This window comes from Nomascus leucogenys, chromosome 9, assembly GCF_006542625.1.
Source record: "Nomascus leucogenys isolate Asia chromosome 9, Asia_NLE_v1, whole genome shotgun sequence".
Lineage (NCBI taxonomy): Eukaryota > Metazoa > Chordata > Mammalia > Primates > Hylobatidae > Nomascus > Nomascus leucogenys.
The window spans coordinates 12,990,328-12,998,482 of NC_044389.1; positions in this window are offsets into that span (position 1 = coordinate 12,990,328).

Below are 8,155 nucleotides of genomic sequence, written 5' to 3' on the forward strand. Positions count from 1 at the left end.
TCCCGGCCCTTGTGACAATGCGTCCTCTCTGCCCTTGTGAATGTACTTTGTAACATCCTCTCTGCCTTTGTGAATGTACTTGGTAACATCCTCCCCCGGCCCTTGAGAATGTACTTTGTAACATCCATCCTCTGCCCACAAAAATTGCTCCTAACTCCACGGCCTATCCCAAACCTATAAGAACCAATGATAATCCCACCACACTTTGCTGACTCCTTTCCCGGACCCAGCCCACTTGCACCCAAGTGAATAAACAGCCTTGTTGCTCACACTAAGCCTGCTCAGGTGGTCTCTTATACAGATGCGTGTAACAGTAAGTACATGTGGAGTCAAACTAAGATAGAGAAAACCTGTAACAGAAAACAAACTGAAAGTGTACTTAAACAATGAATTTCTATGATGTGCTAAAGCTGTGGAAAAGGTCTGAGAAGAATCTGATTCATAAGAAGAATGCAGTGAGCCAAGATCGCGCCACTGCACTCCAGCCTGGTGACAGAGTGAGACTCCATCTCAAAAAAAAAAAAAAAAAAAAAGCTGTGGCACTAGAAAAAGTGCATTTATTGCATTTATTAAATCTAGGGAAAATTGCTTGTGACTAACTTTGCCTGCCTTATTTAAAATATAGTATATTAATGCCATGCGCAGTGGCTCACACCTCTAATCCCGGCACTCTGGGAGGCTGAGGCTGCCAGATCACCTGAGGTCAGGAGTTCAAGACCGGCCTGGCCATCATGGTGAAACCCCATCTCTACTAAAAATACAAAAATCAGCCGGGCATTGTAGCGGGCGTCTGTAGTCCCAGCCACTTGGGAGGCTGAGGCATGAGAATCACTTGAGCCCAGGAGATTGCACCACTGCACTCCAGCCTGGGTGACAGACTGAGACTCTGTCTCAAAAGCAAAAAATAAAATACAATATAGTATATGGCCAGGTGTGGTGGCTTACCCCTGTAATCCCAATACTTTGGGAGGCCGAGGCAGGAGGATTGCTTGAGGCCAGGAGTTTGAGACCAGCCTGGTCAACACAGTGAGACCCCATCTCTATTTTATAAAATAAATTTTAAAAATAAAATATAGTATATGATAAAAATAGTTCAATTCACATAGTTCTCAGTGGTTTTCAGTTAAAAATAATAGTAACAAATAGAGTAGCCTAGCAATGGGAAGCTCAGGCTCTAAAGGCAGATGTTCTCAGTTTGAATCACTGTTCTTCTCTTAATAGCTACATGACCTTGAGCAGATTACTTAATCTCACAAAAATTCAGTTTCCTTATCTATAAGATGAGCTCAATAATGGTTCCCAATTCATAGAGTTGCTTTAAGGATTAAATGAGATAATACAATATACAGAAAGCTCTTAGCTCAGCACCTGGCACATAATAAGCACTCAATAAAGGTGGGCTGCACTTAAAACTAGAAGCATATTCATGACTGCACAATGGACTCCCTCCCTGGTGGTGGCATTTTATAAAGTATTAGTGACCTGGCCCTACACCCAAAGTTTCATATTCAATCAGTCTGAGGTGTACCCTGGGCACTCACATTATTTTTAAAACAATCCCCAGAGGGCCAGGCTGGTGGGCCACACCTGTAGTTCCAGCTACTCTGGAGGCTGAGGAGGTAGGATCCTTTAAGACCAGGAGTTATTCTCTTAAAAACAAAACAAACAAAAATAATCCCCAGATAACTTTAATGTTCCATCCAAATATTGAGAACACAGGTTTAGATCAAGGGCCAGGAAACCAGAGGCTGCAGGCCAAATCTGACCCCCACATATTTTTTGTAAATAAAGTTTTATTGAAATACTTGTACCTATTTATGTATTATCTGGGGCTACTTTTTTTCTTTTTTAACCAACTGATAATCACTTTTAAAAAATTGATTAATCCTGTGCAGAGGTGACTTCAACACCTGGCTCAATACTGATGGAAGTAATCAATTCAGCAATTCAGAAGTTCTGTGTCAGTCAGCGAGTCGCTTGTGGATTCTTATGGGGATTTATCTTGGATTCTTCTAAGTCTTAAACAACCTTCACCACAGGAGTTTTTCTCTTAGTGATTCTTAGAATCTTGGTAGGGATCCAAAATGGTCCTTTCACTTTGAGATTATTTTCCTTTGCACTTTTGATCAAGTCAGCACACATCTGCTCCAGGGATGTTAGGTTGCGGCTATTTAGGGTAATTTTATTTTTAGAGACAGGGTCTCACTCTGTCGCCTAGGCTGGAGTTCAGTAGCGCGATATCAGCTTACTGCAGCCTCGACCTCCTGGGCTCAAGAGATCCTCCCACCTCAGCCCCCCAAGTAGCTGGGACCACAGGTGCGCACCACCACGCCCGAATAAATTTTGTATTTTTTGTAGAGAAGACGTCTCCCTGTATTGCCCGGGCTAGACTTGAACATGGGCTTAAGTCATCCACCACCTGCCTGGGCCTGCCGAAGTGCTGGAACTACAAACGTGAGCCACTGCGCCTGACCGGTTAGGGTAATTCTAATTCAGTGAATTAACTTGTGGTTCCAGGGATGTCTTTCTCATGTTGTTTTTGTTTGTTTGTTTGTTGTTGTTGTTGTTGTTTTTTTTGAGACGGAGTCTCGCTCTGTCACCCAGGCTGGAGTGCAGTGGCGCGATCTCGGCTCACTGCAAGCTCCGCCTCCCGGGTTCACGCCATTCTCCTGCCTCAGCCTCTCGATATCTGGGACTACAGGGCCCGCCACCAGCCCGGCTAATTTTTTGTATTTTTAGTAGAGACGGGGTTTCACTGTGGTCTCGATCTCCTGACCTCGTGATCCGCCCGCCTCGGCCTCCCAGAGTGCTGGGATTACAAGCGTGAGCCACCGCGCCCGGCCTCTCATGTTGTTAAAAGCTGCGTCTGTGGCACGATTTCCTCTGGAGACTGAACAGCGGCGAGTCAGTTGCAGGAGCGGGTGGACCAGAGTTCCGGCACAGCTGGGACCACGTCTTCCTCAAAGAGCTATCTGTGGCTCCTTTCACTCTACACGGCGTAGTTATGACAAAGACCGAATGATTCTCAAAGTCGAAAATATTTGCTATCTGGCCCTTTACAGCAAGTTTGCAGACTTCTAGCTTAGAATAAAGTTCCTGGGCAGTCTGCACCACATGAGGGCAGTATAGCCTCAGTAGATGATAATTGAGTCTACAAAAATTTGCACATCAGGAATCACAGAAATGAATATATTTTTCCCACCTATACGCTCCTTTCTCTAATTTACAAACATCAAGTCTACTGTGTTCTGAAAACCTCCATGACAAACACTGCTCCCTCCCCTATCTACCATGACTAATAAGAACAGCTTTTGCCCATCGTCTTTGTTTCTTCAGCACCTAGACAATTCTTGTGTCACCAAACTTGGGCTTCAAAATTCACCTGTCCATTGAAACTACTCTTAAGGTAGCCAGTGACCTCTTCATTGCAGTTTCTACATTCTCTTTCATATATATATATATATATATATATATTTTTTTTTTTTTTTTTTTTTTTTTTTTTTTTGAGATGGAGTCTTGCTCTGTCGCCCAGGCTGGAATGCAGTGGCACAATCTCGACTCACTGCAGCTCTGCCTCCCGGATTCACGCCATTCTCCTGCCTCAGCCTCTCGAGTGGCTGGGACTACAGGCGCCTGCCACCACGCCCGGCTAATTTTTTTTGTATTTTTTTAGTGGAGACGGGGTTTCACGGTGTTAGCCAGGATGGTCTTGATCTCCTGACCTCGTGATCCGCCCACCTCGGCCTCCCAAAGTGCTGGGATTACAGGCGTGAGCCACCTCGCCCGGCCCCTCTTTCTTATATTTCTATGAGATCCCATCCTTCTTGAAATCATCTTCACCATGACACTCCATTTTTTTAGCTCTCTTCATTATCTCTCTGGCCACTCTCACAGTGACAATGCTCTTTTTTCTCCTCCTATAACCTGCGTTTCCCTATTCCACTCTGTTTAAGATGGGCATCAGTCCAGATAAATGCTGTTTTTGCTTTTGCAAATTATTAGCCTTACAAAGTTTGGGAATCAGATTGCTAATTTATAAGGGGCATGGCCAGGGTTTAGTATGCAATGGGGCCAGGTAAGAAGGAATTGCTATTAACTGAAGAGGTTTGATCAAGTACCACGTCCCAAGGGCAGACCAGAATGAGTTGGGGGGTGAACACAATCTTCCTCAGCTTCATAATCCCACACCTCATGATCCAGTCAATTTTGGGGTCCACACCCAAGTTTAACCCTTAGGATCTTTATACTGTTTCCTCTATCAGGGAATACCTGTTCCGTTCCTTTCTCCCGGGTAACATAGGAGCTCTGTAGGATTAAAAAAAAAAAAAAATGGAGTTCCATTGCTAGCTATAAACACTCTATTTGCAGTTACTATAATTAGCTGAGAGCTCTGGGAATTTTCAAGTCTCATTCATGCTGTAGTATGAATCAGAACTTCATCTCTTTTTCTTGCTAAATAATGTTCCATTTTATGTACACACCACATTGTGTTTTCCCATGCATCTGTTGAGGGACATTTGAGTTGCCAATGTGAATAATGCTGCCGTAAATATGGGTCCACAAATATTATTTCAAGACCTTGCTTTCAATTCTTTTGGTATACATCCAGCAGTGGAATTACTGGATCATGTGACAATTCTATTTCTATTTTTTTGAGGAAGCACCATACAGTTTTCCACAGCAACTGCACCATTTTACATTTCCACGAACAGTGCATAAGGATTTCAACTTTTGTTCATCCTAGCCAACACTTATTATTTCCTGTTTCTTTTTAATAGTAGCCATCCTAATATGTGTGGGATGGAATTTCACTGTGGTTTTGATTTGCACTCCCCTTATGATCAGTGATATTGAGCATCTTTTCATGTGCTTATTGGCCATTTATATATCTTCTTTGGAGAAATGTCTATTCAACTCCTTTTGCCCATTTTTGAATCAGGTTTTTTTGTTGTTGTTGCTGCTGTTGAGTGTTCGGAGTTGTCTATATAAACTGGATACTAATCCCTTATAAGATACACGATTTGGGCTGGATGTGGGGGCTCATGCCAGTAATCCCAGCACTTTGGGAGACTGAGGCAAGAGGATTGCTTGAGCCCAGGAGTTTGAGATCAGCCTGGACAACATAGCAAGACCCTGTCTTTACAAAAAAATTTAAAAACTAACCAGATGTGGTGGTGCAGGCCTGTGGTCCTAGCTACTCGGGAGGCTGAGGTGAGGATTACTTGAGCCCAGTAGGTTGAGGCTGCAGTGAGTTATGATTGTGCCACTGCACTTCAGCCTGGGTGGCACAGAAAGACCCTGTCTCAAAAAAAAAAAAAAGATGTATGATTTTCAAATATTTCCTCCAACTTTGTGGGCTGCTGTTTTACTCTGTTGATAGTGTTTTTGATGCACAAAAGCTTTTAATTTTCATAAAGTCTAAATTGTCTATTCTTTCTTTTGTTGCCAGTCCCTTTGGTGTCATATCCAAAAATTCGTTGCCAGATCCAATACTGTGAAGCTTTTGCCTATGTTTTCTTCTAAGAGTTTTATAGTTTTACCCTCAAGTTTGTCTTTCATCCATATCAATTTAATATTTGTATGTGATGTAAGGTAAGGATCCAACTTTATTCTTATGCATGTGCATATCCAGCTTTCTCAGCACCATTTGTTGAAAAGACGGTCCTTTTCCCATTGAGTGGTCTTGGCTCCCTTATCAAAAATCATTTGACTGTATGTTAGAGTTTATTTCTGGGCTTTCTTTTCTATTCCATTAGTCTGTATGTCTTCTTTTATGCCAATACCACACGTTTTGATTACTGTAGCTTTGTAGTGAGTTTTGAAATAAGGAAGTGTGAGTCCTCCAACTTTGCTCTTCTTTTTCAAGACTGTTTTGCCCACTCAAGGCAAATTCCATAAGAATTTTAGGAAGGATTTTTCTATTTCTGCAAAAGACATCATTGGGATTTTGATAGGTATTGCATTGAATCTGTAGATCACTTTGAAAGTATTAACATCTTAACAATATTAAGTGCGCCAATCAATGAACATAGGATGGCTTTCCATTTATTTATGCTTTCTTTAATTTCTTTGGCAATATTTTGTAGTTTTCATTGTACAAGTCACATCCTTGGCTAAGTGAATTCCTAAGGACTTTGTTCTCTTTGATGGTATTAGAAATAGATTTCTTTTTCCTTAATTTCATTTTCAGAGTGTTTATTCTGTTTTTTACTGCATAGAATTCAACTGATGTTTTGGTGTTGATTTTGTATCCTGCTAATTTGCTGAATTAGTTTAATAGTTCTAACAGGTTTTTTTGGTAGAATCTTTAGGACTTTGTACATATAAGATCATATCTTCAAACAGAGAAAATTTTGCTCTTCTTTTCAAATTTGGATTTTTTTTCTATCTTTCTTTGTGCCTAATTGCTCTGGCTAGAATTTCCAGTACTATGTTGAGTAGAAGTGGCAAAAGCGGGCATCCTTGCCTTGTACCTGATCTTACAGGAAAAGTTTTTAGTCTTTTACTATTCAGTATGATGTTCACTGTGAATTTTTTATATATGACTTTTATTATGTTGTGGTAATTTTCTTCTATTCCCAGGTTGTGGAATGTTTTTATAATGAAAGTGTGTTGAATTTTGTCAAAGGCTTTTTCTGCATCAATTGAGATAATTATGTGGTTTTCTTCCCCTTCATTATGTTAATGTGGTGTATTACATTGGTTTTCATATGTTAATCCATTATTACATCCAGGAATAAATCCCTCTTGATCATGGTATATAATCCTTAAGATGCTGCTTAATTCTTTTGGCTAGTATTTTGTTGAGGATTTTTATACGAATGTTCAAAAGGGATATTGATCTGTAGTTTCCTTGTTGTGTTTTTGCTAGCTTTGGTATCAGGGCAAAACCAGCCTCACAGGATGAACTAGGGAGTGTTTCCTCCTCTTAAATTTTTTGGAACAGCTTGAGGATTCATGTTAGTTCTTTAAATGTTTGGTAGAATTCACCACAGAAGCCATCATATCCAGGGCTTTCTTTGTCAGGAGATTTTTTTTATTACTGATTAGATTTTACTAATTATGAGTCAACTCATGGTTTCTATTTTTTAACGATTCAGTCTTGGTAGGTTTTGTGTTTCTAGGAATTTGTCCGTTTAATCTGGGATATCCAATTTGTTGGCATACAATTGTTCATAATAGTCTCTTATAATCCTTTTTATTTCTGTGAATCAATAGTAATGTCCCACTTTCTGATTTTAGTATTTTAGTCTTCCCTCCTTTTATTCTTACTCAGTCTAGCTAAAGATTTATCAATTTTGTTCGTCTCTTCAAAGAACAACTTTTGGATTAGTTTCTTTTCTTTTTCTTTGACACAGTCTCGCTCTGTCACCCAGGCTGGAATGCAGGCGTGCAATCTCAGCCCACTGCAAACTCTGCCTCCCGGGTTCAAGTGATCCCCTCACCTCAGCCTCCCAAGTAGCTGGGATTACAGATGTGCACCACCATGCCTAGCTAATTTTTGCATTTTTTGCAGAGACAGAGTTTCACCACATTGGCCAGGCTGGTCTTGACCTCCTGGCCTCAAGTGATCCACCCACCTCGGCCTCCCAAAGTGCTGGGATTACAGGTGTGAGTCATCATATTTTCTTTATAATTTTTCTGTTCTCTATTTTGTTTATCTCTGCTTTATTATTAGTTACTTCCTTCTGCTAGCTTTGAACTTTGTTATCTTTTTCTAGTTCTTGAAACTGTAAGGTTGTTGATTTGAGATCTTTCTTCTTTCTAAGTATGAGAATTTATAGCTATAAATTAACCCCTCCACATTGAAAGGGTGACTCTGTAGGCTCAGACTCAGACCACGCCACACCGGTTGCAGTCAAGAGATCTTTATTGGAGGAGTCCGAGGGAGAGCCGAAGCGGAAGAAGAAAGAGAGCGAGGGCTCTGCAGCCTCCGTCTTTTATGCCTAGGGACGTTACCTGGGGGTCGCTGGTTGGCTGAGGGGCTGGGTCTAGGCTGAGGCGGGAAGGCGTGACCTCTGACTGGCTCCTTTTGGCGGGCCTGTGTTGGGGAGGAAGAAGAACTCGGAACCAGCGCCATTAGGGTGCTCTTGTTACCTAACACACATGGCTTTTATTGCATCCTCTAAGTTTTGGTATGTTGTATTTTTTTTTT